The sequence below is a fragment of the Hyla sarda genome, chromosome 10 (genome assembly GCF_029499605.1).
Source record: "Hyla sarda isolate aHylSar1 chromosome 10, aHylSar1.hap1, whole genome shotgun sequence".
NCBI classification, from domain to species: Eukaryota; Metazoa; Chordata; class Amphibia; order Anura; family Hylidae; genus Hyla; species Hyla sarda.
In genome coordinates this window covers 70,067,858-70,095,358 of record NC_079198.1, presented here as the reverse complement: position 1 = coordinate 70,095,358, position 27,501 = coordinate 70,067,858, and the positions used below count along the sequence as shown (strand labels likewise).

The 27,501-nt window shown below is 41.0% G+C and overlaps 1 protein-coding gene across 4 annotated transcripts in view; it reads right to left on the bottom strand.

Annotated features, from left to right (window-relative positions):
• The window catches only part of EPS8L1 (EPS8 like 1), a 151,873-nt gene that overhangs the window by 31,522 nt on the left and 92,850 nt on the right, over positions 1-27,501 (bottom strand). The window contains exon 1 of one of the 4 annotated variants that reach the window (XM_056541870.1): positions 6,075-6,143. The exons of 2 other annotated variants lie outside the window; for them this stretch is intronic. The gene's annotated coding sequence lies outside the window, so the exon portion shown is untranslated. Of the gene's footprint in view, positions 1-1,813; positions 1,854-6,074; positions 6,144-27,501 lie in introns of those variants that run through there. One more of the 4 variants, XM_056541871.1, reaches the window with a different exon arrangement.

The window sequence follows — 27,501 nt, the reverse complement described above, 5'->3', positions numbered from 1 at the left end:
AACTATATGCTGGTGAAGACTGCCAAAAATGCTGCACATCTAGAAACAGTCAGTCCTGAGGAGAGAGGGAGTAAAGGCCGAAGACATTCCAAATAGCAGCACTTTCAGTAAATGGCATTTCTCTTTATCTTGTATTGAATCAGAATTAAAACCAGATACAGCCACATTGAAGAAAAGCAACAGTGCATAGCAAGGAAAACTAAACAGAGGATCTGCTGCCAGTACACCAGGCTCACACAACATCCTAACATCCAATTCATGTTTCCTTTTCAGCATGTGCTCAATATTAAAGGAATAAATACCTAAAATACATTTAGCTCTTGTTAAGATTTTGCTGGTAGGGGTGGAGTTATGGTGCAGAGGTCCTTGTTGTACCAGGTACTGGCTGCATGAGGACCCTTTGACCCTTAGGAAAAGACCTGTACTATAAATGATGCATGATAGTTGGGGGTATTGGTAATGATTTTGATTTGGGGCCCAATCATTCGGACCCCTGCGATCCTGAGAACAGGACTCTAAGCATAGTACAGACTGGACTGCCACTTCTTTATATGTCTAATGTGTATGGTGACCTCATGAACAGATGTCATGGAAAATAAGGATCAAGTAGTTGGTGGATTTCAACTGCCTGATCTTTTCTTTCTCAGAAATGTGCTTGGATGAACCACACATACACATCTATAGGGGTCTTTAGGATGATTGGTGGTCTTTCTATTATGTGTCAGTTATTCAGTGGCACTCCAACCTTTAATTGTTCCATATAGCGCCCAAATAACCTAGTCAAATAGGGGGAGATTTATTAAAACCTGTGCAGAGGAAGAGTGGGGCAGTTGCCCATAGCAACCAATCAGCTCGCGTCTTTCATTTTTAAAGAGGCCTGTGAAAAATTAAAGAAGTAATCTGATTGGTTGCTATGGGCAACTCAGCAACTTTTCTTCTGCAAAGGTTTTGATAAATCTCCCCCATAATGTCAGAATAACACTTCCAGACAGCTTCCTGAATACCATTGCTAAGAATGAAGTTGCATCTCGTGGAGTTGCATTTCCATAGGTTCAGGTACAAAGTACTAAGGCTGAGATTTAACAAAATTTGTCAAGAGGAAAAGTTTCTAAGTTGCCCATAGCAACAAATCAAATGGCTTCTTTCATTTTTCTAAGGCCTTTTCAAAAATGAATGAAGCGATCAGATTGGTTGCTATGGGCAACTCAGGAACTTTTCCTTTGAACAGGTTTTGAGAAATCTTCCCCTATTTGTGGGCTTCACCTAGGCCATCAGATGGCACATTTCTAAGACAGTGGTGAAGCTTTTGTTTAACATTTCATAGGAGAGTTCACCAACATGTTATTGGGAGACCACAACTCCCAGCATGCCGTGACTGGGAAAAACTATTGTAATTTTGCCAGTAAACAGGGTCATAGAAGAATGTAAATGAAATAACAATATGGAAGGTGACAGGTTCTCTTTAAAGTAAATGGGGGACAGTTATTAGGCTGTCTTATAGTTATATTCTCTTTGTTGCCCATAGTAACCAATCACAGGTCAGCTTTCATTTTACCTGAGCAATATGAGAAATGAAAGTGGAGCTGTGACTGGTTGCTATGAGGAAATCTTACTATAAGACGCAATAAATCTCCCCGAATGTCACCTAAAATGTATCACTGAATAAAGACAGGTATTAAAATATGTTATTTTTGTAATCTGTTTCCATTTTCTGTAACTTTGTACACATTATTATTGGGACAGCTATATTGCATTTGCTTCTTTTCTGCTCTGTTAACAAAATATAGAGATATTTTTTATGGTGTATTCGTACATATATGGGGGAGAGTTATCAAAACCTGTGCAAAGGAAAAGTTGTCCAGTTGCCCATAGCAACCAATCAGATCTCTTCTTTCATTTTTAACAAGGCCTCTGCAAAATGAAAGAAGTGATCTGATTGGTTGCTATGGGCAACTTTTCCTTTGCACAGGTTTTGATAAATTTCCCCCATAGTATCCTGTGCATATTTAATGTGTAGGATTTGAAGCTGTAGATTTTACCCTTAATCAGTTGCATGGATATAAGAAACAATATACTGGAGAGGACTTATTGACTTGAAGGAAAAGTTATCTGGGCATGCTACAGTATGTGACCTGTATAGAGATCATTGTGTAGGGCAGCAGGTGAGCTGTGATCATCATCTATTGTAAGAGGCCTGATATTAACGTATCTATACACTGGTGTCACATTTGCTTGTGATGATAAGGAGGACATGGCCGCCATCAGTCATGTCCGCAACATGCTCCGCAGCAGCTATTGATGAATCTGATTCCTGATGAACTGCAAAGAGGGAAACACGTCGAATTGCAAGAATCGGACCATCAGAGGATCTGACTAACCTTAATGGCATATCGGCATATCACGCCAAAGCAAGCCCAGGAACTCAGGTTTTTTCTCTGTATCCATTAACATCTCCTATATGCACGTTGCACTTTTTATCTGCTATATGAACTTTACTTATGTGACAGTCATCTACAAGGACTAAGTGCAATAAGAAGTATATATCATGCAGATATAATATTTGGCACTGACATTTATAAAGACTACGTGCAATAAGAAGTATACACTAATACTGATAACATTGAAAGTGTGACATTAAAAAAACGCTATGGTCTGTGCACAGTGCAACATATCATCTGAGTTGTCTATGGCAATATACACCTGCTACACTATGGCTGAAGCTCTATAGAGACATTTCTGCAATACCTATGTTTCAGATTGCAATTTTGGTTGCTATATGACTTCTTTGTGGACTCTATACATACATTGGACTTGGAGTCAATATACTATTAATATGAAGGATACAGAGAGTTGTGAGTGAGTATATGTACAAACCTGAGTACATTCCTCCTGGTAATTTAGACTTCTGACATATGCTCTATATGTGTGGACATTATAATGGCGGCATAGAACATTGTATGTTTGTATTGAATTTTTTCACAATATTTTTTGGAGCTTTTTATCAAGACAAGAATAAATGTTATGTTTTAAATCTAATCCTCTATCAGTGCGATATAGACCTGTATAGAGGTCATTGTGTAGGGCAGCAGGTGAGCTGTGATAATCATCTATTGTAAGAGGCCTGATCTTAACGTATCTATACACTGGTGTCACATTTGCTTGTGATGATAAGGAGGACACTGCTAAAGTGACACTCCAACGCAATGTTACATTCCCCATCCAGCATATGCATGATGAGAGGTAAACTGGTGAGAGTAAATGGCTGCCCTGCTCCCCCCTCTTACCAGAAACTCTGTGTTCACAATAGGATGCTGGCTTCAGTCCCCGCAACATTGCCAATTTACACAGTTTATTGTGTGGACTAGAAGTAATGTGGTCAGGGAAACCCTAAGAGACACTCAGTGAATCTCATAGAGTTACATTAAGAATGTTACTTCCGGGCCACACACAGACCCCAGTGTGAATTGACTTGTCACAGAGGAGAGCATTGGGGACCAGAAACTATATCTTATCGGGTAAACAAAACGTCTGGTAAGAGGGGGAGCAAGGCCACCATTTACTCTCAGCATGCTCATGCTGGGAGGCAAATATGGCCTTAAAGGCCTGACTGAAAAGGGCAAGATTTCAGGATTACCTGAGAGCAAAATGGAAAATTAAAAAACAATATCACCAAAGTCTCCAAAAATATTTTGAATCATTAAAACTTGATTTAACAAAAGGTAATTTTCTGAGGACCCATTACCTTTAAGTGGTGTGTATAATGAAAGTCATTCTCGTACACGCACAGCTCGGCTCTATCAGTAGATGAGGTAGAAGGACTTTGCACTCCATACACTTAGCATCAAACAGGACATGATGCCTGCAACCCAGGATTTCCCTCCCACCAACCTAGAAGTCACTGCTAAAACAATAGGGGAGAGATTTCTAACAATGTAATTAGAGAAAGGAATGTAAATGTAAAATAGAAGCTTCCACCTACAGTGTTCTGTAAACATCAAGCTCATTCCTTGGAGAACACACCTAAAGCCGCAGCAAGCGTTCAGAGATGCTAATGTCTCCCATACAGAGATCTTTCCTATTCCATGTATGACTGATCTTTCCTATTTCATGTATGACTGATCTTTTCTATTCCATGTATGACTGATCTTTTCTATTCCATGTATGACTGATCTTTCCTATTCCATGTATGACTGATCTTTCCTATTCCATGTATGACTGATCTTTCCTATTCCATGTATGACTGATCTTTTCTATTCCATGTATGACTGATCTTTCCTATTTCATGTATGACTGATCTTTTCTATTCCATGTATGACTGATCTTTCCTATTCCATGTATGACTGATCTTTCCTATTCCATGTATGACTGATCTTTCCTATTCCATGTATGACTGATCTTTTCTATTCCATGTATGACTGATCTTTCCTATTTCATGTATGACTGATCTTTTCTATTCCATGTATGACTGATCTTTTCTATTCCATGTATGACTGATCTTTCCTATTCCATGTATGACTGATCTTTCCTATTCCATGTATGACTGATCTTTCCTATTCCATGTATGACTGCGAGTCTGACCCATTCACTCGGCGTACATTGGTTTATCTAAGTTATAAAGTCGTCCTCTGCTTATATGGAAAGCCACAATGGCAGAACAGCAACTAAGCTGAGATTGATTGAAAATGCTCTGGGTTTAAGAAGAAAACAGCATGCCTTCTATTTTGTGAATGGGGATTTACAAACTTCAATGCACTGTAAATGTGATGTCTTACCTATGGCTTACAGATCATAGTCGAGGTGTCTTAAAGGGGTACTCCACTGGGAAACATTTTTTTTTAAATCACCTGGTACCAGAAAGTTAAACAGATTTGTAAAAACGTCCGTCACGCCCCCTCCCATAGACTTGCATTGAGGGGCGGGGCCTGACGTCACACGGGGCGGAGTCATGACATCACTCTCTTCTGCTCGCGTGGTCGGGATCCGAAGCCTCCAGCGTTGCCGGAAGCCGTTGAGGTGGGTGCTGTAGCCGAGATCCCGGGGGTCCCCAGCAGCGGGACCCCCACGATCTGACATCTTATCCTCTATCCTTTGGATAGGAGATAAGATGTCTAGGGGCGGAGTACCCCTTTAACTTTTTTTTCAGTCACTATTTTGCTTCATGACCCAGTGATGTCTTTTGCCTTTTGTGTACATATATACAGGAACGTTTAGACACTTTTCATTCTGTGCAAAACAACTGGAGAGTCTGCAGCCCAGGGACAACGCCTTTCAGGACAAGGTGTGCTCCATGTACACAGGTTACCTTGAGGATTGTTTGAGTTTCTATTTTACATGGTGCCAACACCTACAATACTTCACTTTCAAGTGTGCAACTGAGAGAACTCCCCTCCATTCCTTATAGCAGTAGGAATACAGCACTAAGCAGTATGATGCTCTTTATGATATGGAATATATATGCTGTATACATACTATACATACAATTATATACATACAATTATATACATACTTATCCAAAGCTATCATTCCACAACCTCATTTGGTCACCTATGAGTAATTATGACTACTGGATGTAACTCCAAGCTTGCTGCAAGTTGAGGGAAACACATAGGTCACATGTGACCTATATTAATGCTTTTGGTTTTATTAGAGCTCAAGAGCAACCAAATGTCACATTAGGACCATTGTATAAAATATGCAGCAAATTGAAGAGTACCAGCAAGACCACATATTGTCTGATTAAAAAATCTAAATATACAATGAGCAATGATGGCATAGATCTACCAGGGTTCTGTGCTGTTTGCTATTCCCTATATACAGTATGTATAGACATACGCTACTTTGATGAGATGAACCCCTTGTATCTCTTGAGTACAGCAGATTACCAGGTAAGTGAAAAGTGAAGTGACGAAAGTAGTAAAAATGAAAAGGGTAGAGGCTGAGTACAAACTTCTATTTGATATAACACATTTTCCTTACAGCCTTTCCCTAATAGACCTTACCATAAATATACAGACATATGACAGAATCTCCTGTATAATATAATCTTTAAAAAAATTCCTTATTGAGTCATTTACCTGGGGCAGGTTGATTATGATGCTGAATCTAGCTTACGACTGACTCTTCCCTCCTTGTCTATGTCTTTCGTCTTGTATAAGGAAGACCTGGTGTTGTCTGGCAGAACCAGTTTGTCTTGTGACAGGAGGGGAGGCCTGGGACCTGGCACCCTTCTGATGCATGATTGCTCAAGCTGCAAACAAGTGCACTTCATAGAGGATGTTTGCGAAAATGTTTAGCATTCTAAAGAGCAGATTGAAACCCACAGTTCATTACACTGCAAGTGGTGTATGAACGTGAGCTATAGTTTACTTAAGACTGTATTAGATGGGGCAATTATCAGCTAAACGGGATGATCATTTCCCAGTGTAATAGATCCAGAATGGTCATTCATAAGCTGATTGTCAGGATGATATGCAGTAACGCTTACTAAAAATGTATGACTAAAGTGCCAACTGGGTGTTACCATTCCGGTGTGTGTCCCTGCTTTGATTAGATAGTCCCAGACAGTTTGGGACACCCCCTGCACATGTAACACCCAACTGACTATTTAGTCATATATTTCTAGTAAGACTTACTGATAATTAGCACAACCCAGAGCTTTACTGCGCACCTAGACATCTTATCCCCTATCCAAAGGATTGGGGATAAGATGTCTGATTGCGGGGGTCCCTAGCAGTGGCAGCCCAGACATCCGGTGCACGGAGCGAAGTTCGCTCCATGATGGATGACTGGCGATGCGGGGCTGAGGCTTGTGACGCTACTGCCGTTACTCCCCCTCCCATAGACTTGCATTGAGGGTGTGTGGCCGTGACATCATGAGCGGGGAATGGCCGTGACATCACGAGCCTCCGCTGTTGCACCCGATGCTCTAAATGAATGCCGAGTGCAGCAGGGAGATCGTGGGGGTCTCCAATGTCGGAACCCCCATGATCAGACATCTTATGCCCTATCCTTTGGATAGGGGATAAGAAGTCTGAGGCAGAATACCCCTTTAAGAAAAAATTATATAGAATTTTTATTTAAAGGGTCATGCAAGTATTTACTAAATGATAGTGCAGGAAAGGACACGGATCCTGTTTAACATGTGGCATTTAAGAGATTCTCCTGCCTGTATACTTCTCTGCATCCAGTCAAGCTGTTTACCACTGTAGCCAAAATGGAATAAAGCTATATTCAGCGATACCCGCATGGCACCGTCTTTCTTCCTTGTATATATTGTTTGTGGACTGTAATTGTTGAGTAGCACAACCGAGAGGGTCCCATTGGCCACTCCTGTTCCACACCAAGTCTCAGTGGGAGTATAGACTGTGCCCGGTATTTCCTCTGTTTGCAGTGCTTTGATGCTTATACCCTGGTCATCCTGATTTACCTAGTAAGAGTATGTTCCCACGTGACAGATTTGTTGCAAAAATGCCTGCAATTGTCCATTTGATGTGAATGAGGCTATAAAAACCTTTGTGCTTTATGCTGAAACAACGCCGTTGAAATCAATAAAACTAAATTTCAGTCATATAATTTTGCAGCAAATCTGCTTCATGTAAATGTATCCTAAATAAGCAGAATACCAGAATTACAATGAAGATGGATATTTAGAGAATATAACTGAAAATATATAAATAGGGTGATTAGAAAGATGGCATCTGCTAAAGGTATACCGCTGCCTTATAATACCAGGATTAAAAAATCTGCAGAAAGCAAAACATTGAGCAGCAAGTATATCCTACATTTATAGCAAATGCCCCAGAAAAGTGCTGTATGCTGGTCCTGTTCTGAACTTGTCATGGGGTACGTGGAGCATCAACTTAGCACCTTACCTTCTTTGTAAGAGTTGTCTGGTCTTCCAGTAAACAACACTCCACATTGCTTCATGAATCAACACAAGCAAGCATCAGTGCCATACATGAACACTGTAATGATGGCGGGATGAAGGAATTTATACAGTGTCTTCTACCATATAGTAGAGTCTTTATTCTACCAGGTAAGAGTAGAATACAATTATTGTGCCCAAAAGAACCAAGGATGATCTCAGATAGGAACTTTGTTTGGGTCACACAGGCCACATCATATTTCAAAGATAGTTAAACAATTCAGAGCGATATATTTCAATGACATTTGCAAACATATCAGGTATCTGAGCAAGTACAATCTGCAATATATCCATGGCCAGCAGCCAGGCCAGTCATTTGAAAAAAAAATCCTGTCAGCTCTCCTGTTCTACCTTTTTAGTAAACACTTGCATTCCCCATTAAGTGACAATACTGCAGATTTTTTTTCTTAAAATTTTGCAATGTGCCATTCCTCTGTTATTCTTCCTAGAAATGTATGAATACATTCTCAGTATGGCTCCCTGCGTTCTTTTGTGTGACACTGTACAAAACGACACAGCAAAAAAAATAGCTGGATGTGTTTAAGTTCCCATCACAAATCTTTAATACATTTCACATCTACACCAGTAAAACATCATAATGGTATGCCTACGTACATGTGTGCCTATTGGCACAGACTCCATTGAATTTAACAGCCCATGCATAGTCAACTAGTGACTACAAACATATAGGTTTACTTTTCAAGACTCAAAAGCATGGTGTGCTGTATGGTATCCCAGAAAATACAGGTATAAGTTCAAGAAATGAATGCAGTAACTGATTGACTATTTTCAGGCAATTAAAGTCAATGGGGCCACTGCCAGGACACGCATGTATACATTGACATCACATTCTGACAGGTTGCCAAAATATATATGTATAACTTATTGCAAAATTGTGATGTGAACCCAGCCTAAGTTCTATTTATGGTGATGTTTACTTTCAACAGGACTGAAAGTGATCAGCCCGGGCGAGGCTCCTTTAATTTAAGCCAATTATCAATTATATTTGATTAATTTGTTGACTTAATAACTTGCCCCTACGTAATGCAGCTACAGGATTTACCAGAAATAGGCTAGGTTTTCACACAGATTTTTCCATTGCATTTTTGAACCATAGCCTGAAGTATATTCAAAATAAATGGGAAATATTAAGAAAGGACTTATACTTCTCCTTCCTACTGGATTTACTTCTGACTTTGGCTCAAAAACTGCAGTGGAAGTTTTCCAAAAACTGCCAGAAAAAAACCTGTGCGGAAATCAAGCCATATGGAATATTACCATGGAGAGAACACGGCTGGGAGAGATGGGGCCCTTTCTACAGCTGCAGTGTCACATCGCTTATGCTGGCTACATTAGGCTTAACACTAGCATCTTGACATCCAATTATATTTTAGGCAAGAACATTACAACTAATTTATTTTGCAATGTATCCAAGGAGAAAGGCTAGGTTCACATTCTTCAGTTTTTGTACATTTTTATTATGTTCTGAAGTTAGGAATAAACACTGCATTGAAAAACTAAATTTTTTACAGAAAATTGCCGTTTTCAAATGCAGTTTATTACAGCGCAGGTTATTAAGGAAAACATGGTTTTGAATGTTGTTACCTGTTTTTAACAACTCAGATGAAACATTTCAAAAATAGGGCTTGTACCTCGTCAATTACTGCCTCACATCACATAGGTCTGTTTTTTCATGCAATTGTATCTCTAACCATGAAGATGCGATAAAAATACACAACAACCTTAGTTTGTGAACACATACGAGACTTTTAGAAAATGACGGGATCTGTTGGGATTCTATATTATTAACGGGATCTGTTGGGATTCTATATTATTGTTGATGACTGGATAATGCTGAAGACTGCATTATTCTTACATTATTACACTATGCATTATTCTTACCATCAAAAATACAAGAATGGACTAGATATTTTAGGGCACTCAGTGTGAATAGAACCCTAAGTATTCATTGGGCCATTACTAAGTGCCATTAATAGTGTTGCAGTTTTTTTTAATGTGACAGAGGGGTCCTCTCAGATACCAAGGCCTGTCTAGAACTGCTATCTGTGCACACCAAATATCTACAGCTATAAATATTTGTAAATGATGCATTACGGTTCTCCTATTTTGACACATATTTAAAATCTTATTGCATAAGGGCTGGGTTGTTAATGCTCCTTGGTGGTAATGGCCTCTGGTTCAATGTCCCTTTTGCTCTAGAAACTACTGAATGAAAAGTTTAACCACTGGACTGTCATAAAGAGTTACCCAATAAATCCTATCAACAGGAGATATTTTTAAAGAAAGGTAAATGGCATTTAATGATTTACATGAAGGGGCATATTCAATGGGGAGCTCTTTCAAATATTAAACCACAGCCGCTCAAGTGTATAACCACAGTGACCTGCAGCCCTCGCCCATCCACGAATGATGCACTTGGTTATTTTCAGCACCTTACACTGTCCAATGACCTGCAGCATAACATATTCAGATCATTCCCTGTTACTATGGACTTTTATATTCGGAGGCTCGGTCCTGTCATATTTATTGCTGAAGTTAGCAGGACGCCAATATTTATAGAACATCTTATTTTGTTAATGAAACATTTTCCAAGTAGGAGAAAACAGGAGAAACAAGAAATTTATTTTCAGTCTTTGCCTAGAGACAAAGTACATTTCACATGTTGCCTGGTGAGGAAGTAACTGTTGGTATGTTTATGTTCACTTAATACCGCCTTATCATGCCAAACCAAAGCCATTCCACATGGTCACATATCTGTGGCTGATTTTTTCAGGACTGCCAGTTGGCAGCTATTTTACTGTCATATCCATTAGAAATGACACTGAATACTTGAGAACAGTGTGATCTTTGGTAGATATTTACTACATAAATGGCACCACAGTTTATCACCAATTGTGCCAAGAATGTTCCATAGTACATGACACATACCTACAAATATATAACTTATTTCCATAATGTCTGGTGCTTACCTTGACAGATTAAAAAAATTACTGAAAAATATGCTTGGCTAAGAAGTGCTGTACATACATGCACCAAATATAATAAAGCAGATGTACTTGAATATGCTACCCAATACAGTATGAGGCTCTGTCTCTTTCTTCCCTGAGGTGCAAAGCAAATGGTTGGCTCCATGCTGAATCCACTGCATTTTCATTGAAGCTTTGTAGCTTACCAGACACTGGTTCTTAGGCCTAACCAAAAGCACCTTAAGGTTCTAGGAAATGCACATGCACAACTTCTCTCCACAAAATGTTAAATTGTCTTTCTCCTCTCTTTACTCTCTAAGTCTTTTACTCTGGAACAACCAAGTTAAGATGACCAGAGCTAGATAGGGTACTTGATAGGAGCTATAGAAGCCCAAAGAGGTCCTGGGTGTAGACCGACTCTACAGACTTCTCCCAAAGAAAGGCTGCACTGGGCTTAACACATCTGCTTAGCTTGAGAGGCAGCACTAGACTGCTATAACACTTTTGAAAGTTCCCTGTACAAGTGTATCTGAATTAATGTAGTGCATAGATTACACCCTTTATCAAACCCAATACAAATGCAACCACAACAGATCAACAATACAGAACAGCATAAACGCAATATAAATGTATAAAACACATGTAAGGCAAAGGACAACCAACCAGCCAACCAACCAACTAACAGGGCCCACGGGGAATGCTTTCCTCACAAACAAGTCATTTCCAAGGTTTATTTAGTCACTTATTCCATATTAAAATCAGAGCAGGGTGACTGAATACAACATATCTCAATACAAAAAAAATAAATAAAAATGTTTACTGGTAAGAATAATGTGACTGTTTAAAGAGTGAGTCTTGTATTGCGGATGATGTCATTGTATAGCCCAGAGCTTTTAGTGATGACACCCTTAGCTAATATTTGTGAGCCACATGACAATCTACTGTGTATTATTTTCTGTAATGTTTCTGCAAGCTGAATTGGAATGGGTTCTAAATACTATTTAAAGAAGACCTAGGAACCTCTGACAGTCCACTGACTGAATCAATGTTCATAGCTTGCTCTCAAGGGGGCACTGAGTTATGATGACTGCCTTTCCTAGGCTCTTATTAGCATTGGCCTAGTAGTCTAAAGGTGCAAGGCAGATCTATACAAAGTGGCATGTAAAAACAACAAGAAACACCTATAAGACTATGTTCACACTTCTAGAATGTCCGGACATTCCGGAGACTGCGGGCGCCCATCATAACATCCTGGCGTTAAGGCTGCACAGGAGTTCAGTGTCTCATAGATGACTATGCATTCCATGTGAAGTCACAGACAGAATGAACAGGTTCATTCTTTCTGTGGATGTGGAAAACAGAATTTCTGTGGCAGAAACATCTGGCATGAAGATGCCATCGTGTGCACAGCGCAGCAGAATACCATTGAATTTAACAGGACTCTGCTCCGCACCGAAATTCCGGACGTGTAAACATTGCCTAAGAGTCAGGCTGTAGGGGTGGGGTAGCCTCTCAGATATATACAGAGGCATTGCAGAATGAGCAACAGCCCGCAGCCACTTCAAGCGCACCTTGACTGTTGGTGGACCTGTGGAGTATTGTACAGTTCCCCAGCCCTGGTAGAGGACCACTCAGAAGTTACTCAACATCAGTATCTTTGTCATTTAAGTTAAGTTTTGTAATTTTCAAGTGGTTTGTACCACAAACTGAGACCTAATACTACCAAGCTTATTTTGTAACTTTGTGTGCTTAAAATCATTTAGTGCTTGTGCCATTCTTGTAAAAGAAAATAAAGTCAACTAGTTTACCATTGTGCTCTGCTATCATCCTTGAAGAAGTATTCAATAACCACCCCTTTTAAACTGATGCTGGGGGCTTACATAGATAACATAGGGTTCGGTCTCATAGCAAAACCTAGAATAAGCCCAAACCCAAAAAGGGGGAAAAAAAGACACAGTTGAAAAATAAAATTCTGCCTGTCTGTAGCTGTCAGCATCCTACCTATTTATTTATACAGCAGGAATTGAAGTCATTCTATATTTGTATGCAAATGATCTTGTACAGGGATTACAATTTAGAATATCTATATTTGCAGATGACACTAAACTGGATAAGGTGATCACCACAGAGGAGGGTAACATACTATTATAGAGGGATCTGGGGATGCTGAATGCTTGTGAACAGACATGGCAAATTAAGTTTAACCCCTTAAGGACCAGGGGGTTTTCCGTTTCTGTTCTTTCATTTTTTCCTCCATACCTTTAAAAAATCATAACCCTTTCAATTTTGCACATAAAAATCCATATGATGGCTTATTTTTTGCATCACCAATTCTACTTTGTAATGATATCAATCATTTTACCCAAAAATCTACGGCGAAACGGGAAAAAAAAATCATTGTGAGACAAAAAAATTTTTTTTAAAACGCCATTTTGTGACTTTTGGGGGCTTCTGTTTCTATGCAGTAAATTTTTTGGTAAAAATGATACATTCTCTTTATTCTGTAGGTCCATACGATTAAAATGATACCCTACTTATATTGGTTTGATTTTGTCGTTCTTCTGAAAAAAATCATAACTACATGCAGGAAAATGTATACGTTTAAAATTGTCATTTTCTGACCCCTATAACTTTTTTATTTTACTGCGTATGGGTCGGTATGAGGCTCATTTTTTGTGCCGTGATCTGAAGTTTTTAGTGGTACCATTTTTGTATTGATTGGACTTGTTGATGATATAAAAAGTGACCAAAAATAGACTATTTTGGACTTTGGAATTTTTTGCGCGCACGTCATTGACCGTGGGGTTTAATTAATGATATATTTTTATAATTCGGACATTTCCGCACACGGCGATACTCCATATGTTTATTTTAATTTTTATTTACACAGTTTTTTTGTTTTTTTTTTTATGGGAAAAGGGGGATGATTCAAACTTTTATTAGGGGAGGTGTTGAATGATCTTTATTCACTTTTTGTTTTGCAGTGTTATAGCTCCCATAGGGACCTATAACACTGCACACACTGATCTTTTACATTGATCACTGATTTCTCATAGGAAACCAGTGATCGATGATTCTGCCGCTTGACTGCTCATGCCTGGATCTCAGGCACTGAGCAGTCATTCGGCGATCAGACGCCAGGAGGCAAGGTAGGAGACCCTCCTCGTGTCTAACAGCTGTTCGGGACGCCGCGATTTTGTCGGGCGATCCCGAACAGCTCCCTTAGCTAACCGGCATGGTTTCACTTTCACTTTAGATGCAGCGTTCAACTTTGAACACCGCGTCTAAAGGGTTAATAGCGCGCGGCACCGCGATCCCTGCCGCGCGCTATTAACCACAGGTCCCGGCCGTTGTTAGAGGCTGGGCCCGCGTTAAGGAAATGGAAAGGACTCAGAACGTACCGGTACGTCCTTGGTCCTTAAGGGGTTAAAAGGGTATTTCAGGAATTATTTTTATTCAATTATGCTACAGGGGCTGTAAAGTTAGTGTAGTTCCTAATATAATGTCTGTACCTGTGTGTGACAGTTTTCTCACAATTCTTCAGTGATTTTCACCCCAATATTTATTTTTATCAGCATACAAAATGACTGTTGTCTCAGATTTTTCCCAAGTTGCAATGCGGCCAAGACCTGACTCACTAGTCAGCTGATGACAGGGAGCCTGTCTGCTTGAATGAGTGGAGCAATCGCTTGGTGGGAGAGAGATCAATCTGCAACTAATGCAACAGTTATAGGCAGTCTGATTGAAAACCACAGGTCTTTTGAATGGATGCAGCTCATTTATGTTTCAATGGGTGGGGTGGCTGATGTGTGGGAGGGACGAAAATGGAATTATGGGATTTGTAGGCAAAAAAGAAAACTCAAACCGGAAATACCAGTTCACAAAAAGCTAGCCAAAGTATCAAGTAATCCCACAGCATAGCCATTAAGCCCCAAGACAAGCGTAGATCCTTCCCAAGCATGTCCAGTAAGTCCAGTAAGGCCATCTGTATTGAACTGGATTCCTGAGCTGGCCATGGACTCAGGAATCTGGGCCTCATAATTTTCTGGGACTGGGGTCCACACAGGGTAACTTGGTTCGGGTGCGGGCTCAGGCAGTGTCCTGCGACGCATTTGTCGTGGTTCCTCATCACTACTGGAGGAGAATGAGGAGGAGGATGGCAAGAGGAATGGGACATATTCCTCTTCTGCATCACTGGTCGTCTCTGTATCAGAGGCAAGAATGTCATCAGCCTCTTCTACCGTGAACACCCTTTGCGATGAACAGGTTGGTCAGGACATTTTTTGTGTTTCAAATTTGGGGTGGGGTGTATGTTGTGATTTAACATGTGTGTGGTGTGTGAGAAATATTAGATTAGATTTATAACAAAAAAATGGACACCAACTCCTACCGCCTAATCTAGATGTCCACTACCCGAACCTATAACTGGAACCTAAACTCCTATACTAAAGTATATATGTATATATATAATATATACATATATATATATATATATATATATATATTTATATATTACAAATGGACACCAGCTACTATCGCCTAATCTAGACTTCCCCACCTAACACCCTGCCTATAGCAGGAACCTAACTCCTAACAACTAATTCATTTTTATTTTTTTACTTTTTTTTATAACAGAATTTTTTTATTTTTTATCTTACTCTACAAAACACTGTAGTGGCAGGCTTATGACTGTAGGGAGCTGTTGTACAGCTAACTAGCTGTAACTACAGGGGGGGGGGGGGGAATCACAGGTCTTCACTCGGAAGTGAAGAAAGCTGCAGGACAGCCACAGCAGCCGAACCTACACAGATGGGGGACAAGCTTTTGGTAAGGGACACTGGGGACACGGAGGAGATCACTGGGGACACAGAGGGGATCACTGGGCATGGAGGGGCTCAGGAGGATTACTGGGGATACGGAAGGTATCACTGGGGACACGGAGGATCACTTTTAACAGAGATAAGATCACAAACACCGCTCTGCTCACTGAAGGGAAACAGAATGGGGCTGTGCAGAGCAGTGTTTATTATTTACATTTTAGTGCTTTGGCTGCCATCGGCTTGGTCACCCTGGACCATCCAATCGCAGCCAAAGCAACAAAGAGCTGCCTAATCTAAACATCGGTGGTGACTGGTGCTGTGTTTTACACTGCCAAGTACCACCGATGATGCCTGTTACCGGGCAGGGTAATGGAATTTTCCCCGCGATACGCTGTCATCGGCTAGTCAGATTTGATAGCCAGCCGCAAGATGACTGGCTATCAGTGATAGCCGCCGTCTTACCAGGCGGCTCCCCGCTGTACTGTCAGTGGCGGCCGGTATGTACATGATGTACATGTACATTCCCATTCATGACGTACATGTATGTCATGAGTCGGGAAGGGGTTAATGGTATGGGGAAATTACAGGACCAAGCTTTGGGGCATTTAATTTAGATAAAAGATGTCTTAGGGGTGATTTGATCACAATGTACAAATATATGAATGGACAGTACAGATATATTTCTGGTGATCTTTTTATACCTAGGCCAATAACCATGACAAGATGGCATCCTCTATGTCTAGAGGAAAGAAGGTTTCACCATTATCACAGACAGAGATTCTTTACTGTAAGAGCAGTGAGACTATGGAACTCTCTCCCACATGATGTTGTGATGTCTGACTCAATACACGTTCAAGAGGGCCTGGATGTATTTCTGGAAAATTATAATACTAGAAGTTATGATTACTAGACTTATGTGGATAGAACATGTGGAAAAAGTGAAATATGTGATTTGGGAGCTAAGTTACACCCTGTAAAACATTACATTATACATATGAAGAAGGCTACATTATCAAACAGTGAGACATTATGCTAGAACTGTCAGAATGTGGGCCAGGAACTTTTCATGAAAAGTGATGTATTCTTAAGATTAGAACAAACGTCTTATAAGAAAATGAACAAATATGAAAGGAATGGAACAAAACGGGGCGCGGTTCACACTTTACAAAAGTATATCCTCTTTTACTTAGGGATGGGCAAACATTATTGTGTATTAATGCACAGGTTCTAAAGCATGCAGAAAAAATAGCAGATTAGATCAATACGGACAGCAGGATTTCCCTATCTGGTTATCTACATAGCATTCACTTCTCTTAAGGGTGCGTTCACACGGAGTAATTCAAGAGGAATTTACTGGAGTAATTCCTCTTGAATTCTCCGCTCCAAATTAATGCACATCTCCTCTGTCCATTGACTTTAATGTTTTTTCCGCTGTCCTGTTCACACTGCGGAAATTTTGCTAGCGGAATTCCGACGCTGAATTCCGTTCCTCTTGAAGAATGAGCATGTTCATTCTTCAAGCGAAATCCGCTAGCAGAAATCAATAGATTAATAGTAGATCAATACATCAATAGTTGTTATGTTCTTAGGATATAGCTATACCATTACATTATGAGTCCAACTTCTCTACAGATCTTGAAAATAAGGGGTCACTGCTGATTCTTTGCTCAAGCTGCATTGCTGTGCATGGGAACTGCAGCACAGTTATATTAAAGGAGTACTATGGTGCTTTTTTTTTTAATCTTATTAACCCTCTGTGCACGGGCTGCAACATGAAACAAAACAAACTTTAACTCACCTTCCTTCGTTCCCCCGTTGCGCCGATTCCGGTGTCCTGTTTTCCGGTCCCTTTCTTCTTCAGCTTCCTGCGAGATGGTGAGTCACACCAGGGGACATAGGTAGGTGAGGTAAAGTTTGTCTTGTTTTGTTTTACAGCCCCAGCACAGAGAGTTAATAAAAAAAAAGCACCATAGTACTCCTTTGAACTGAATGATAAAACACTGCAATAAACTGCATGGCCGATATGAAAAGTATGAACTAGCTTGCAGCCAATGTAAAGACTAAAGACTCTTTAGTGCTAGCAAGAGTACTGCAGCCCCTTCAAGCAGCTGACTTGCAGGATGTCAAGATGTGATTCCCCTCTAAGTTCATATATTGGAAGGATAGGCCATCAATTTTAAAAAGATGGATAACCCCTTTAAGAAAGATTGTTGGACCTAAAAAAAACTGTGTAACTCAAGATTATAGTTACTGGTAGTATTATTAATCTTATGGAGCATTATAACAGATCAATTTTGGACATACTGTACATTAGACAATATTAGAAGCATGCACATTAATGCAATATAACATTTTAATCCATGAAATGGAATGTTAACTCCCTGTTATGCAATGTAAACTACTTCCTACAAACTGCTCAGAAAGTCTTCTTATAGATGCATATTTCATATATTACTAATATGTATAAGTAAATATGGCTGCCCCTTTAAGGAGTGCAACCTTTGAAGCCTTAACCACTTAAGGACCCAGTGCGCATCTGAACGCCCATGGGAATTTGGGTCCCCGTCGCCCACCAGGCGGGGACCGGACCGGGGTGCCTGCAATCCCCTGGGGGGGGGGGGGGTCCTGAGCCCTCTCCCCATGTCGGCGATCACCGCAAATCGCCGGCGATCTGCGGCGATTCCGAGTCATACGGATCTCCAGTGGCCCGGAAAATAAGGGGGATCGGGGCTGTCCAAGACACCCTCGATCCCCCTGAAGGGATATGAGTGAGGTGGCAGGGGTGCCACCTCTCCTATCCCTGCTATTGGTCAGTCAGAAGTGACTGAGCAATAGCAGATCGGGGGCGGGGGGGGTTAAAGTTCGGTTTCCCGCTCTGCCCACCCATTGTAGTCCGGGTAGAGTGGGGGAACTGGCGGTGTCTCGCGCTGGAGGTCACTTACCTCACTACCGATGGGGTGCGGCTCCTGGTGCAGCAATCCTACGGAAGCCAGTGAATTGTTGCCTAGCAACAGCTGGAGGGGTTTACAGTGAGTTTCCTGCTTGAAGTTTGAGCTGTGGCAAATTTTCCGCCCACTGCGCAAACTCCTAGCGGGAAACTCACCGTAAACCCCAGATCGTGTGAATGCACCCTAAAAACACTACACTACACTAACACATAATAAAGGGTAAAACACTACATATACATCCCCTTCCCCTTACACTCTCCCCCCCCCCAATAAAAATGAAAAACGTATCATACGGCAGTGTTTCCAAAACAGAGCCTCCAGCTGTTGCAAAAAAACCAAAACAACTCCCAGCATTTCCGGACAGCCGCTGACTGTCCAGGCATTCTGGGAGTTTAGCATCAGCTGGAGGCACCCTGTTTGAGAATCACTGGTGTAGAATACACCTATGTACACCCCTATGCAATCCCTAATTTAGTCCTCAAATGCGCATGGCGCTCTCTCACTTCGGAGCCCTGTCGTACTTCAAGGAAACAGTTTCGGGCCACATATGGGGTATTTCCGTACTCGGGAGCAATTACATTACAAATCTTGGGGGGCTTTTCTTTTCCTTTTACCCCTTATGAAAAATGAAAGTTGGGGTCTACACCAGCCTGTTAGTGTAAAATTTTTTAAATTTTTCCACTAAAATGCTGGTGTTACCCCATACTTTTTATTTTCACAAGAGGTAAAATGGAAAAAAGACCCCCAAAATTTGTAACCCAATTTCTCCTGAGTACGGAAATACCCCATGTGTGGGAGTAAAATGCTTTGCGAATGCATAACAAGGCTCAGGAATGAGAGCGCATCATGTACATTTTAGGCCTAAATTGGTGATTTGCACAGGGGTGGCTGATTTTACAGCAGTTCTGACATAAACGTAAAACAATAAATACCCACATGTGACCCCATTTTGGAAACTACACTCCTCATGGAACTTAATAAGGGGTATAGTTAGCCTTAACACCCCACAGGTGTTTGAGGAATTTTCGTTAAAGTTAGATGAGAATTTTTTTTTTATAATTTTAACTAAAATGCTGGTTTTACCCTATATTTTTCATCTCCACAAGGGAAAATAGGAAAAAAGCCCAAGAACATACCCCATATGTGGATGTAAAGTGCTCTGCAGGCGAACTACAATGCTCAAAATAGAAGGAGCGCCATTGGGCTTTTGGAGATAAAATTTGTCCGGAATTGAAGGCCACCTGTGTTTACAAGTGCCAGAACAATTAACCCCATTTTGGAAACTACACCCCTCATGTAATGTAATAAGTGGAACAGTGAGCATTTACACTCCACAGGTGTCTGACAGATTTTTGGAACAGTGAAAATGTAATTTTTCATTTGCACAGCCCACTGTTCCAAAGATCTGTCAAACGTCAGTGGGGTGTAAATGCTCACAGCACCTCTTATTAAATTCTGTGAGGGGTGTAGTTTCCAAAATGGGGTCACTTGTGGGAGGGATCCACTGTCCTGGCACCACGGGGAGCTTTGTAAACACACAATTCTATTCCAACCAAATTCTCTCTCCAGAAGCTCAATGGCGCTCCTTCTCTTCTGAGCATTGTAGTGTGCCAGCAGAGCACTTGATGTCCACACATGGGGTATTTGTATACTCATAATGGGGTTACAAATTTTGGGGGGCATTTTCTCCTATTACCCCTTCTAAAAATTTAAAATTTGGAGAAAAAACTGCATTTTAGTGAAAAAATTATAATTTTCATTTACACATCCGACTTTAAAGAAAAGTCGTCAAACACCTGTGGGGTGTTAAGGCTCACTGTACCCCTTGTTATGTTCCTTGAGGAGTGAGGTTTCCAAAATAGTATGCCATGTGTTTTTTTTTTTTTGCTGTTCTGGCACCATAGGGGCTTCCTAAATGCGACATGCCCCCCAAAAACCATTTCAGCAAAATTTGCTTTCCAAAAGCCAAATGTGACTCCTTCTCTTCTGAGCATTGTAGTGCGCCCTCAGATCATTTTAAGTCCACACATGGGGTATTTCCATACCTCGAAAAAATGGTGTTACAAATTTTGGGGGGCATTTTCTCCCATTACCCTTTGTAAAAATGGTAAATTTGGGGGGGGGGGAACTGCACTATAGTGAAAAAAAAAATGTTTATTTACACATCCGACTTTAACGAAAGTTGTCAAACACCTGTGGGGTGTTAAGGCTCACTGTACCCTTTGTTACTTGCCTTGAGGGGTGTAGTTTCCAAAATAGTATGCCATGTGTTTTATTTTTTCTGTTATGGCACCATAGGGGCTTCCTAAATGTGACATGCCCCCCCCCCCCCCCCCCAAAAATGCATTTCAGCAAAACTCACTCTCCAAAATCCCATTGTCACTCCTTCCCTTACAAACTCTCTAGTGCACCCACAGAGCACACATGTGCAAAAAATGCCTGGGTCCTTAAGGTGAAAATGGGCTGGGTCCTTAAGGGGTTAAAGGAGCACAAATATGATAAATGTACATATTATATGTAGAGTTGGTGATATCATTCATACATATACAATGCATTCAGAAAGTTTTTTGACCTTTTTCTCTTTTTTTCACATTTTACTATGGTGCGGCCTTAGGCAAAAAAAATAAATTTAAAACAATTATGTTTCCCCCATAATTTTGCACTTAATAACCCATAATGACTAGGTATAAACTGAATGTTAGAAATCTTTGCAAATGTATTCAAAATGAAAATTTATTATCCTTATGGACAGTATTCAGACCCTTTGCTTTGACACTTACAATTTAGCTCTGGGGGCCTCCCATTATTTCGATTATCTTTTGAGATTTTTCTACACCTTGAGGAAAATTCAGTTGATTGGAAATTATCTGGAAAGACACCTCCCTGTCTATACAAAGTCTCACAGCTGACAATGCATATCAGAGCAAAAACCAAACCATGAGGGGGAAAGAGCTGTCCTTACAGCCCAGAGATTGTGTGGAGGCACAGATCTGAGGAAGGATACAAAATTATTTCTGCTGAACTGAAAGTTCTCAAGAGCAATTTGGCCTCTATAATTCTTAAATAGAACACATTTGAAACAACCAGGACTCATTTTAGAGCTGACCACCCCATCAAATCTAAAGAATTGGGGGAAAAGTGCCTTGGCAAGAGAGAAGACTAAGAATGCAATGGTCACTCTGGGCAATCTCCAAAGATCTGGTGTGCAGACTGGAATAACCTTAAGAAGGTCAACCATCAAAGCAGCACACCACCAATCTGGGCTTTATGGCAGAGTTGCCAATAAGAAGCCTCTCCTCAATACTTAGCACTTTGGACTTTTAGGCACCTTTCACACTATAAAGTTATTCCGTTAAAATATCCGTTATAAACATCCATTAGAAAAGCCTTAATAACGGATGTTAAACGTCCGTTACAAAATCCTATTCAAGTCTATGGGATTTTTTGATTATGTTATGATCCGTTATAGCCCGTCATGAATAACAGACGCTATTTGTGACGGAAGAAAAAATGGCACATGCACTAATTTTTCTTTTGTCACAAGAAACGGGTAAATTATCAGCTGTTATTTTTAACATTGAAGCCTATGGCAAACAGATGAGCCTTTATGTCATCAGTTGCACCTGGTTTATAATATCAGTTATTACTTCTGAGCATGCAAAGAAGAGGTGACATCAGCAGACTCCTGCAGAGCTGTGGGACTACTACTACTCCAATCATGGAACAGACTTGTTTCCATGATGGGAGTAGTAATTCCCTTGCTTCGGGAGTCTGCAGACAGCTGGGGAGGCTACATTAGTGTCTGTACTACTACCCCCATCATGGAACAGAGTCTATTCCATGATGGGTGTTGTAGTACAGGGGCTGAAGGATTGATCGCATCGGGTCTCACTTCTGAGACCCGAAGCGATCAGAAGTTATTAAGCAGGCGACATGGTCCGCAACCCTACAATGTATCGTGTGTTTTAACTTTCATTTTTAAATCCCCCGCGGGGAGTCCTGAATGGCGGGTACTGAGGAGCCAAAATGAACATTGTGAGTGGCAGTGGGGGCCACATGTATATTAAAAGCGCTGTGGCGGGCAAGATATATAGCCTATACATCTAGCCCCCAGCACATTTATAATATGCCCCCCACAGCGCATTAATATGACCCCCGCCAGCGCATTTATATATATATATGTACCCCCAGCCGGTGCATTAATAAAGATATGACCCCCACCAGCGCATTTTTATGTATATATATATATATATATATATATATATCCCCACAGCACATTAATAAAGACATGACGCCCGCCAGCGCATATATATATATATATATATATATATATATATATTGGAGTAAGTAAGAAAGAGAGGAATAGCACTACTTGCGATTACTACAGAGCTGATAGGGTTAAACTTCAAACGAACAGCTCACACAGAGGCGGGTCCAAAAAGGCCGTCAGCTATGGTGGTGCTGGGAAGATCCGAACATAGGAAAAATCAATGTGCATAGAAGATAGATTCGAAGATAAAATACCCACACTCACCATAAGGTTAGCGACAGCCAGCTCCTAGGAATTAATGATTGTTAGACCAACGGAAACGGGGACCATGCTGTAACGGGCGCTCAGGTGTGAGGCGATAACCGGTTATTTCGTGCTATGTGCGCTTCATCAAGGCCAAAGAACCTCACTCAGCTGCCATTCATCTACTTTCCTTCAGATGACTGGGATGCAGATCCTTTTGGGCTGAGACCAAAGAAGTTTCCAGACGTCGCCATTGAGGAAGAAGTCTACTATCCTGAGGTGCCAGCTATGGCTCCCAGGTTCCTCAAGAGATCCGGCACTTCATCTTCCTTTACAGAAAATGTGCCCAGGGCTACTCCCGTTGATGAGGTGTTGCCTCATTAGCAGGCACCAACTGATGTGCCTAGGCCTACTTCAGTCACAGAGGTGTGGCTTGATCCAGAGGCACCAACCCATGTGCCTTGGCCTACTCAAAATGTCAGAGATTTGGCAAGCGCAAGCTGCTGCTCTGACTGTAATGGTCACTGTCAGTCCGACCAATGCTAAGTCAAGATTAACCCATGTGGCGTGGAACACTCATGTTAACCGCATGGAGGGAGTCCAGTCTCGCACTCCTAGATTTATCTCTCAACCTAGGAAGCCTACAGATAGGCGAGACTGGGAAAATAAAAGAGTGCCCATCTAAAGTTTTGTCTACAATGACTGTACCTCTCGAGGGTAAATGACTAACTGTTCTGTACACAAGTACAATCTTCTTGTTACAGGCTTACTTCATCAAAGCAACGTTTAAGAAGAGTACCTGACAGACTTTCGTCAAGCCAGTTTATCCTGCAACGTTTTTGTAAGTCTTGTGCCCGGCTACGGCCGTGATTCTTACCAGAGACTCCATAATGTATTGGGACTACTGAGCCATACGTGAACTTTAATGTATATATGGTAAAAGTAATATATTTTGTGCACCATCTTGCACTCCAGGATATCAGGTGGATCTAACATGACCATACCAGTTATTGGGGGTTATGTCATAAGTATAAGGCATGTCGAAAATTAATCCTTATCTCAAGCAAATCCTAGAGTTATTCTGTTCATCAGATTTGCAGAGCATGTAGGGACATTATGTACAGAGACTCTTATCACCAGTTCATCAGTTTCCATATTCGTTTCATCAGCCTGGAATTGGACATTGTATGTAATGCTTCAGGACTGCATACGGCCCAGTGGCCATTTCGCTTCTCTCCCTAAGGGGACAGACGTCGAGGGCGACTTGTATTAAGTAAGGAGGCTTGTGGTGTCCAGGTACAGAACATGGTTCTGTACAGTCCTAAAGTCACCTCAGGTAGAGGCCCTCAAGTCCACAGGGCTCTCCTGCAGGGTCCCCCTAAGTCATGAAATGGTATTGTATTGTATACTAAGTATGTACATCTATTGTATGTATTGTACAGTGAATGTAAGTAAAATATGAAGGTTGTTAGGATGTTTGCCCTGTATGGGACCTTCCTAAGGTCATGTGATATGTCATGTGATAGGTGATCAGATGATATACCCAGAGTTCCAGAGGCACAGGTAACTCCAGGCAACCAGCTACCAATGGGCTTTAGTCCAGCCCCCTGATATATAAGGGACTGTAGTCTCCACTTTCTATCTCTCTTGGTTCCCGCACTCTCTTACTTCCTGGTCCTTAAAACAAGCACAAGTCCTGTACAAGTCAAGTCCAGAATATCTAGGCCAAAGCCTAAAAGTCTGCAACCACATCTAATCTGTGAGTACAAGTCAAGTCTCTACTGTCCCTACCAAAGTCAGAACAGTAGTACAGTGGCCTGCATCATTATTATTGCAACTACAAGTCCAAGCAAGCCTGAGAGGTTCCCTGTGTCCCGGTCACCTCTGTAGAAGTTGGCTATTTGTAAAGACTATTATACTGCCTTCTTCAGTAAAGTTCCAGTTGCATCAAAACCCTGCTTTGGACTCTCATTTGCTATATGCCGTTTTGGGTTGGTTGTCGGCGGTACCCTACACCATACAACCACATCCTGGCATCACGAACACTAGGGGTTAACAACATCTTGGCCCAGGGGTTAATAACATCTGGCCCCGCTACCTACACTGCCATAACACCGTGGTCCCGCCATAACACCGTGGTCACCACAATGTGACCCCCTGCCGGCACATTTGTCATAATATGCCACTGCAGCGCTATGAATGAAAAATATATCGAAATGGAAAGAAAATTAATTGTGCGACGAAATTGAACAAAAAATGTCATTTTGTAACTTTTGGGGGCTTACTTTTCTACGCAGTGCATTTTTCAGTAAAAATGACACCTTATCTTTATTCTGTAGGTCCATACGATTAAAATGATATCATACTTATATAGGTTTGATTTTGTCGTACTTCTGAAAAAAAATCATAACTACATGCAGGAAAATGTATACGTTAAAAATTCTCATCATCTCATCTTCTGACCCCTATAACTTTTTTTTATTTTTCTGTGTACAGGCCGGTATGAGAGCTAATTTTTTACGCCCTGTTCTGATGTTTTTATCCCATAGGGGGCTATAACACTGCACACACTGATCTTTTACCCTGATCCCTGTAAAGCCATAGCTTTGCATGGATCAGCGTAATTGGGGGTTGATTGCTCAAGCCTGTTACTCGGAGCAATCAAACGCCGATCGGACATGACGGAGCAAGGTAAGGGGACCTCCGCTCGCGTCCTAGCTGATCGGGACATCGCGATTTTATCGCGATAGTCCCGATCAGCCCGACTGAGCTGCCGGGAAGCTTTTACTATAATTTTTGACGCGGCGATCAACTTTGATAGCCGTGTCTGAAGGGTTAATAGCGCGCGGCACAACGATCAGTGCCACGCGCTATTAGCCCAGGGTCCCGGCTAACATAAGCTACCGGGACCGACCCGGTATGATGCGGGGTCACGGCGTGACCCCGTTTTAAACACCAGGAATGGGCGTAGGGCATACAGGTAAGCCCTGTGTCCTTAAAAGGTTAATGCATATGCATACATTTCTAAAATTCTGTTTTCACTTCGGTATTGAGTGCAGGTATTGAACTTGAATTTTGTTGATTTTAGCCGCAACATAATTTGAAAAAAAGTCAAATGATCTGAAGACTTTTCGAATGCACTGTATGTACACATTCTCATATTTGGAGAAAGGTGAGATAAAATAATGATCATGGTGGCATATATTTTTTTTGACTTCCTCTCTGTAATTCTATTGTAGAGAAAACTAATTTTCCTAGCCTGAAATATCTGCTTACAAAGAACAATATATTGCTATCAACTGTACAGTGTATGGGATTTAGATATAGTTTCATACTTGGGAACATAAAACCATCTCCTCCTCCTGACTTTTTTCCCAGCTGGTTATGAAAATATTACAGTATGTTATGCAGGACACTGTGGGGCAGATCTCCTAATAGTGTTTAATATTTTGAGAATAGAACCTTAGAATGGACAGTCTAAAACATGACAAATTTATCACAGTGGCTCATGTTGCTTGATAAAGCTTGTACATCTTTAGGCTGTGAAGTCTAAATTTAGATCACTTATTAGTTGGCTTACATTTTTGCGCACAAAGTTGCAATTAAGCCACACCCTCTTTTCTGATAATCCACACCCCTTCCCATTAAAAGAGGTCGTTGGAGGAGACCATGTCCGCATGCAGTATACCAATAGCTGCACAATGTCAACATTTTGTACCTGTTGATTGTGATTTGTTAGCCGCCCCTCTCTTGTCACATAAGGTATGCATCCAAGATGTAGACAGGGCAGAAGTGGAGTGCTGGGAGCAGAGAAAGCTATACCTTTTTTGCTCCTTGGCAAAGCAAAGTCTCTTGTTGAGCATTACACAACAGTTAAAAAGAAATTTGCATAAAATGCATTATAAATGTGGAGCAAGGTGTGTAGGTAAGGTTTTTGTCACAAACTGCCTTAGAAATCAAGCCCTTTTTTAGTAACTGTCCCATTTGGTATCATTTTCGATTAATAAGGTTAATTGCCACCTGAGACACAAGGATTTGGATCACAACTGGTTGTAAAGAAACTTCTGGCAGGAGACTCGCATACTCCTCCTGTAATCTGGAAACTCCTATACAATCCTGGTGAGTGTGCAGCATATCACTTAAAGACTTAGCCTGTTATTTTGTACTTTTCTGATTACACAAATATTATAATTGTTCCTACTATATGTCCTTACATATCATGAGCAGAGGTGCTTGCTCTCAATCACCTATCACATGACATATCACATGACCTTAGGAAGGTCCTATACAGGGCAAACGTCCTAACAAC